Consider the following 7,844-nt stretch of genomic DNA (forward strand, 5'->3'; position numbering starts at 1 on the left):
TATCCAAGACTTGAAGAACTCACTAGAAGATCAAGAAGAGTAGTATATCTAGGAATAGTTTTGAACTATAAGGAAGCTTAGCACTTTTGGAGAACTACACTCTGTATGTTTACTTTCTGCATTTTCTAGTTTTGTTAAGCATGTACTCTTTCCTACCATTTTCCATTTCCAGAGCCATGAACAACTAAACCCCTCTCATTGGGTTAGGATGCTCTGTTGTAATTTGATGGATCGATTATAGTTTTCATTCTTCTTCCTCTTTCTTTTCTCTTGATTTACTAGAAAGCTTTCGATCTTAATCTAATTGGTTAGTTGTCTTGGAAAAGAAACTCTCCATAATTGGATCTCCTCTGAGCCTTGGAAAAGGGATGAGGAGATCATGCTAGAAATGCTTTCTCATGTTGGACAAAATTGGGGTTTGGACGGATATAGTGACATGTAATCCTCCCAACACTTTGATTTGGAAATACATGTGGTATAATCAGTGACCATACGTTATCTCTTCCCATGAGCAATTAAATCAAGGAATTGGGCAATTGTTCAAGCTTAGAGAGATTGGGTTGCCAAGAAATTGGGATCCAATCATCTAAGATTGCCAAGGAAATCAAAGAATGCATTGATTGAGGAAGAGATGAGAATGAACTTGATCCGGAGAATGCAACATCTCCTAAGCCCAATGAATCCCCCATTTCTGATCTTACCCATTCTCTTTACTTTCTGCCATTTATTTCCGTGTTCATCTCCCCAAATCCCCATTTAAGATTATGCAATTTACTTTCTACACTTTATTTTCTTTCCATTTAATTTTCTGTAACTCTCAACTCAAATTCTGTTTAACTCAACTAACATACTCTTCCAACTAAAGTTGCTTGACCAATCAATCCCTGTGGGATTCGACCTCACTCTATTGTGAGTTTTTACTTGACGACAATTCGGTATACTTGATAAACCCCATTTTGACGGTTTATCTTGTATTGATTTTAAGAGATTTTAATACCTTTTACCCTCATTTATTCAATGAAATAGCATGGTTTTGTGATTGTCTCCTTATTTGTGCTTAGATGTGAAAACATGCTTTTTAGGCCTTTAACTTGATGATTTTGATTCAGCTTTGATTCCACTAGATGCCTTGATGTGTTTGTTAGTGATTTCAGATTGAAAAGGCTTGGAATGGATCAAAGGAGTGAAGAGGAAAGCGTGCAAAGTAGAGAAATCATGAAAAGGCAAAGAAGTTGAACTCGCCCATGGACGCGCGCGCGCACCTGGCGCTTGCGCGCACCTTGCGAATCACCCAATGGACGCGTACGCGTGTTTTGCGCGTACGCATCGGTGCCGGTTTATGATTTTTTAATGAAAACGTGACCAACGAATTCTCAAGGGTTGTAGGGCCAAATCCCAACCAACTTTGGCACCAAAGATGCTATTTAAAGCCAAGGATTGAAGAGCAAAAGAAAATTAGTTCATTCCCACTCATTAGGATTAGTTTAGAAGTAGTTTCTAGAGAGAGAAGCTCTCACTTCTCTCTAGGATTAGGATTAGGATTAGGTTTAGTTCTTAGATCTAGGTTTTAATCTTTGCTTTCTTTCACTTCTATCTCTCAATTCTTTGTTGCTACATTCATCTTCCTCTATTCTTTTATTGTAATTTCCTTTATGTTGTTCTTGTATTTTGTTGTAGATCTACTTTTGTTCCTTCCTTTCTCTTTCAATTTAATCAAGGTAATTCATAATAATTGTGTTCCTTTTGATTTGTTGTTGTTAATTCTTTGCAATAATTGTTGTTAGATCTTGTTCTTGTTGTTGATTTACTATGCTTTCCTTTTATGCCTTCCAAGTGTTTGATGAAATGCTTGGTTGGATTTTAGTGTAGGTTTTGTTCCTCTTGGCCTAGGTAGAGTGATTAGTGACTCTTGAGTTATCTAATTCCTTTGTTGATTGATAATTAGAAGTTGCTAATTGATTTGAATGCCTCTAAAGCTAGTCTTTCCTTTAGGAGTTGATTAGGACTTGAGGAATCAAATTGATTCATCCACTTGACTTTCCTCTATGATTAGAGGTTAACTAAGTGGGAGTAATGGACAATTTGTTATCACAATTGAGGAGGATAACTAGGATAGGACTTCTAGTACTCATATCTTGCCAAGAGCTTTATTAGTTGTTAGTTTATTTCCTTTACCATTTATATTTCTTGTCTAAAATCTTTAAAACCCCAAAATAACTCACAACCAATAACAAGACACTTTATTGTAATTCCTAGGGAGAACGACCCGAGGTTCTAATACTTCGGTTTATAAATTTAGGGGTTTGTTTTAGTTACAAACAACTTTTTGTATGAAAAGATTATTGTTTGGTTTAGGAACTATACTTGCAACGAGAATTCATTTGTGAATTTCTAAACCATCAAAAATCAAATCATCAATACTTGCCAAAGGGAAATTTGTTGAGAGACAAGTTTTCGTGCATCAAGTTTATGGCGCCATTTTCGGGGATTGATTTTGTATCGACAATGATTAAGTTGGAAGATCACTAGATTGAGCATTTTCTTTTTACTGTTTAATTTGCCTACTCATTTACTTGTAGTTTCAATTAATTTTCTTCCTCATCCCCTATCCCTTCATTGTTTTCTTTTTCTTTGAATTTACTTACAATTCTGATCACTAACCCACTAATTATTTGATAATTCGCACCACTCACACTAACAGTCACTCTAACAAGAATAATCACTTCATTTTATTTCTTGCTGTGTGCTTTGTTAGTTGTATGACAGGGAGAAGAAGCAGAGCTTCTACTTCCTTTGATTCCGAACCTAAGAGGACCCTCCGTAGATTAAGGAGGGAAGCAAGAGGGAAAAGAGTTGTTGGTGCTGAAGAAGAGGATGAGTACTTTGAAACAAACATGGAGGAGAACTTGGAAAATAACCATGAAGAAGAAGCTCACAACCATACCAGAGAAGGTCCTGTGAATCATGCTGGGCAAGAGAGGAGAGTTCAAGGCTCTTACATCAATCCAAACCCAGGAAATTGTGGAAGTAGCATCCAAAAGCCCACCATACATGCCAACAACTTTGAATTAAAACCCCAGCTCATCACCCTTGATCAAAACAACTGCTCATTTGGAGGAAGTGCCCAAGAAGACCTTAATCAACATCTAACCACCTTCCTGAGAATATATGACACTGTGAAGTCTAATGGTGTTCATCCGGATGTCTATAGACTGCTTTTGTTCCCTTTTTCACTCAGGGACAAAGCATCTAAGTGGCTGGAATCTTTCCCGAAGGAGAGCTTAACAAATTGGGAAGATTTGGTGAACAAATTTTTGGCAAGATTCTATCCTCCCCAAAGAATTAACAGGCTGAGAGCTGAGGTACAAACTTTCAGGCAACAAGATGGTGAAACTCTCTATGAGGCATGAGAGAGGTTTAAGGACGTAACAAGAAGGTGCCCACCAGACATGTTCAATGAATGGGTTCAACTTCACATTTTCTATGAAGGTCTTTCTTATTAGTCAAAGAAGGCCGTGGACCATTCATCAGGGGGCTCTCTAAACAAGAAGAAAACCATTGAAGAAGCCATAGATGTCATTGAGACTGTCGCTGAGAATGACTATTTCTATGCTTCTGAAAGGAGTAACACTCGAGGAGTAATGGAGCTGAACCACATGGATGCACTACTGGCTCAAAATAAGATGATCACCAACCACATGGCATCTTGGCCAGTTTCACTGACCTTTTCTTTACTATTTTAGGGTAGTTTCATGCATTTTCTTAGTGAATAAGCAAGTTATGGATGAAAATACACTTACACCTTGATTCAAGCAATTATTGTGAACTTTACATGATTTTATGAGGATTAGGTAGGAATTGAATGATATAATTGATTATGCATAATCTCATGACTTGGAGCAAAACTTTGATGCACTTTAATTGCTTGATTTCAGGACAAAGGAAGCAAGAAGACGCCACGATAGCAGCCACGTTAATCTAATTAACGTGACCACTAACGTGGAATGGGGACAAGCTTGTAGTGTTAATGGAAAAAGTGATCGCCAATAACGCCCTCGAAGCCATCATAGCCCATGTTAGTTGCCACGTTAACTACATTAACGTGGTAGCTAACGTAGAGGAGGAAGAGGAGCTCCAACGTTAGTGGTAAAAGTGATTGCCACTAACGTTCCACAAAGGCACAATGAAGCCACGTTAAGAGTCACATTAATCCAATTAACGTGAACTCTAACGTGGGATGAAGAACCAATCACCAACGTTAGTGACACTTACCTTTGTCACTAACGTTGGACCAACCCAAGAATGCCTACGTTAGTGGTCACGTTAAGACAACTAACGTGAGGAATAACGTGGAGCAATGCATGATAAGGCAACGTTAGTGACACTCACCTTTGTCACTAACGTTGGAGATGGCAATCACTACCACGTTAATCTAATTAACGTGAACTCTAACGTGGGAAGGAGGGGCGTTTGGAGCGTTAGTGACAAAGGTAAGTGTCACTAACGCTCTCGAAGCCTAGGCATGCCCACGTTAAGAGTCACGTTAGTTATACTAACGTGGCGTTTGGAGCGTTAGTGACAAAGGTAAGTGTCACTAACGCTCTCGAAGCCTAGGCATGCCCATGTTAAGAGTCAGGTTAGTTATACTAACGTGAACTCTAACATAGGAAAAGGTGAGTCCCAATAACGTTTGCAAAGGACCAAGAGGCAACGTTAGTGGTCACGTTAGTGGAAAAGGTGATTGTCACTAACGTTCCCGAACCCACATCTTCACTTAACATTAACGCCACTAACGTCCTAACTAACGCCCGTGCCTAACTCACACTTTTCTGCAAACAAAGTTGAGCCCACTGAAGATTGTAATTGCTTCAACTCAAGATCTAAGGCCCATATCCAAGACTTGAAGAATTCACTAGAAGATCAAGAAGAGTAGTATATATAGGAGTAGTTTTGAACTATAAGGAACCTTAGCACTTTTGGAGAACTACACTCTGTATATTTACTTTCTGCATTTTCTAGTTTTGTTAAGCATGTACTCTTTCCTACCATTTTCCATTTTCAGAGCCATGAACAACTAAACCCCTTTGATTGGATTAGGGAGCTCTGTTGTAATTTGATGGATCAACTATAGTTTTCATTCTTCTTCCTCTTTCTTTTCTCTTGATTTACTAGAAAGCTTTCGATCTTAATCTAATTGGTTAGTTGTCTTGGAAAAGAAACTCTCCATAATTTGATGTCCTCTGAGCCTTGGAAAAGGGATGAGGAGATCATGCTAGAAATGCTTTCTCATGTTGGACCAAATTGGGGTTTGGACGGATATAGTGACATGTAATCCTCCCAACACTTTGATTTGGAAATACATGTGGTATAATCAGTGACCATACTTCATCTCTTCCCATGAGCAATTAAATCAAGGAATTGGGCAATTGTTCAAGCTTAGAGAGATTGGGTTGCCAAGGAATTGGGATCCAATCATTTAAGATTGCCAACGAGATCAATGAATGCATTGATTGAGGAAGAGATGAGAATGAACTTGATCCGGAGAATGCAACATCTCCTAAGCCCAATGAATCCCCCATTTCTGATCTTACCCATTCTCTTTACTTTCTGCCATTTATTTCCATGTTCATCTCCCCAAATCCCCATTTAAGGTTCTGCAATTTACTTTCTGCACTTTATTTTCCTGCCATTTAATTTTCTGCGACTCTCAACTCAAATTTTGTTTAGCTCAACTAACACACTCTTCCAACTAAAGTTGCTTGACCAATCAGTCCCTGTGGGATTTGACCTCACTCTATTGTGAGTTTTTACTTGACGACAATTCAGTATACTTGCCGAAGGGAAATTTGTTGAGAGACAAATTTTTGTGCATTAGGTACTATAGTTAAAAAGTAATAAAAAGATCTTAGGACAAAGGTGCATTCTTTTTCCTTCAAAAGGTTTTTTAATGAGGCACCAAGCCAAGATCTACAAAATTACCAAGGGTTAGCACCCACATGTGTATATTCGTATATTTTCTACTTTGAATAAAGTTTTTTAGATTTTCTACAAAATCCCTTTATCAAGACACATTAATTTGAAAACGCAAAAATTCATTGCCGGATTATAAAGCTACAGATCGGCAAAAGTGAAAACCAAATTCACTGCCCGACGTGGTCGACAAAGAATGCAAACCAAATTCATCAAAGATCGACCAAGCAAAGATTAAACTCTACAAAATCAGCAAGATGAAAAGCGATAAAAACAGAATAATGGAAGAAGTTATAAAAAGCGATCCATGAATAGAGGCCTGACGAGGTCTGAAACAAAAATCAACTGCTAGAAATAACTTAGAGTGGACCGACGCAAAAGAAGTCGGACCAGATTAAAGCGACAAAAAGTTATAAAGAGTAATCCCTAAAAAGAGGCCTGGCCAGCCCTAAAAAGCGGATTACTAGAAATAACTTCCAAAGGAACCGACATGAAGAAGTCGGACCAAAGCTACAAAGTTACAAAAGTAATGCATAAAAAGAGACCGGACAAGGTCCAAAAAATGGATTACTAGAAATAACTTAGAAGGGACCGACACGAAGAAGTCGGCCCAAGCCGATGAAAGCGACAAAAAGTTATAAAAAGTAATCCATAAAAAAAGGCCTCACAAGGTCCAAAAAATGGAGTACTAGAAATAACTTCCAAAGAGAACGAGATGAAGAAGTCGGCCCAAGCTGATTAAAGCTACAAAAAGTTATAAAAAGTAATCCATGAAAAAGAGACCTGGCAAGATCCAAATAAAATGGATTACTAAAAATAACTTGGAGTGGACCAACATGAAGAAGTCAGCCCAAGGCGACCAAAAGTGACAGAGTTATAAAAATTATACCCAAGGAATTACTAGAAATAACTCAAGAAAAAATCAACTAAGAGAATCAACTAACAGAAGGCGTGCGTCAAAAGGGAGACAACTCGACCCGAAAGACCACGACCTCACCAAAATCAATTTACAAAGTATTCTATCAAAGAATACTCAAACAAAGAACTAGCCTTAGAAAGGACACTTCAACTAAGGCAGGAAATAAATAATGCACAAAGGCAATCAAAAGAAGTTAGACAACAAGACTCCAACACTCTGAAGATTCTTGGAAAGTGCTAAAGAAGGCTGCAGGCAAGCATATCACAAAGAAACAAAGCTGTTATAATAAAACAGACTCAAGAGGCCACTTAGAAGTCGACCATAAGAGCTGAAGAAAATACTTTGTTTTTCTAAATAAAGTTGCTAAAAGAAAAGAAACTAAAAGTGTCCAGAGTCAAAATAGACCAAGTAGTCACAAAATAGTAGTTCAAAGACCCACAAAGTTGGGCCATCAAAGATATAAAAGCAAATCAGAAACTATAAAGGATGCAAAGATTCCTCAGTGGTTGCATCTTGAGGAGAATGCGGACGGGTCGCAAGCAGGACAGCAGCAATGGTTCATCTGGCTGGTTCAAGATTTGCACATCAGGGTCCGACATGGGATGGCCAACCTCAGTTGTAGGAGCCAAAGAAGCCGGGCAGCAAGAGCTTTGGCAGATGGTACAAGAGGTGGATCTACGTCGTCATCATCGTCATCCGGGGCAGGGAGAATCTTCCCATCTTCTACAATATTGTCTAAACTAAAGAGAGATAGGTCGAGCTTGGGAGCAAGAACTTGGACCTGAGACTTCAGATTCTCATAAGCAGCAGTCACACTACTTACCAGATGACTTTGGAGCTCGGCATAATCAGATCAAGAAGATTCTAAACTCTCCCAGAACTCTACCATCTCCCTATAAGTTCGGACATGGCTATCCTTATGCTTTTGAGCCATATTCTCAGCCAGATCTACCAA

The sequence above is a fragment of the Arachis hypogaea genome, chromosome 10, assembly GCF_003086295.3.
Source record: "Arachis hypogaea cultivar Tifrunner chromosome 10, arahy.Tifrunner.gnm2.J5K5, whole genome shotgun sequence".
Taxonomy (NCBI): Eukaryota; Viridiplantae; Streptophyta; class Magnoliopsida; order Fabales; family Fabaceae; genus Arachis; species Arachis hypogaea.